The following is a 1,095-nucleotide window of genomic DNA, read 5'->3' on the forward strand; positions in this document are numbered from 1 at the left end:
CATTGACAAAATATAGTAATCGCATCAGAATCTTTAAAAAGATGCATCACTGGAGGAAAAGAATAAGAATAACACAATAGCTTTATAAAAGCAAGACCTTCCTGAACGTCTTGTAGTAAGCTGCACTTCTGTTGATGTCAGTGCTGGTGAAAAATGATTTGTGCGAAGTTAGAATATATGAGTTGTAAAGAGTCACATATGAACTACTTATAATTAAAGATAGAAGAAAGAATAAGATTATATACATTTGCATTTTCTTTTCTTTCTCTTTATAATTGAATAATTAGGCAACAGAATTTGGGCTTCTTCAGTACTGGATATCTAGGCTAACTCTACTTGTATCTTTGCGGATAATGAAAGATTCTGGTAACTGGAGACATGTATTTATAATCATGATGTATGGGAAGGTCATGAAACTTAGTCAGATTTTGATGGACTGAAGCACTAAGTATCATTGATTTGTAGATTATTTCCTTTATGAACTGAATTCCATAATTCTTTATTATTATTTTTTACCCATACAAAAAGTTCAAGGCAGTCCCTTCTATAATCTACAGCATACATTTGAGAGTGAAGAAAGAAATAATCAAGTTTATGTAAGAATGCTCAGTAAAGCAGCTAGTCTGTTTCTTAAATGGGAGCAAATGACTTGTATTTCCTGGCAGAAAGTTGATGATAAGCTCAGAATGAAGTTGATAATGATCAGAAAACTTGTTTGAGCAGACGGTTGCTAATATATTAAACATCTATGAAAGTTTACAAAATAGTATATATGATATCCAAGAGGCAGTTGTTAAAGCAAAAACCATACTAAACTTTTTAAAAATTGTCATTTTACTGCTAAAATCTAGAATTATGATAATTGTGAAATATGATGTAAATGTATGTATGCATGTAGGCAAGGAAGCTTATGACACAAAGGATGTAACTAACCTTTGAAGTAATTTCTTATTATAGAGATTAAATTTTTTTTTTTTTTGAAATGAGATGACTGGAGGATATTTAAGATACATTTTGAAGCAGAGCTGGATCAGTCAAATAAAATTATAAAACCATGATTGTCACAAATATTGCCTGACAGATAAAAAAAAAAAA

General features: G+C 30.1%; 1 protein-coding gene across 14 annotated transcripts in view; it reads left to right on the plus strand.

The window, feature by feature from the left end:
- Positions 1-1,095, plus strand: part of LOC119584976 (stromal interaction molecule homolog) — a 99,451-nt gene that overhangs the window by 83,936 nt on the left and 14,420 nt on the right. The gene's annotated exons all lie outside the window — the stretch shown is intronic.

The sequence above is a fragment of the Penaeus monodon genome, chromosome 19 (assembly GCF_015228065.2).
Source record: "Penaeus monodon isolate SGIC_2016 chromosome 19, NSTDA_Pmon_1, whole genome shotgun sequence".
Classification (NCBI taxonomy): domain Eukaryota; kingdom Metazoa; phylum Arthropoda; class Malacostraca; order Decapoda; family Penaeidae; genus Penaeus; species Penaeus monodon.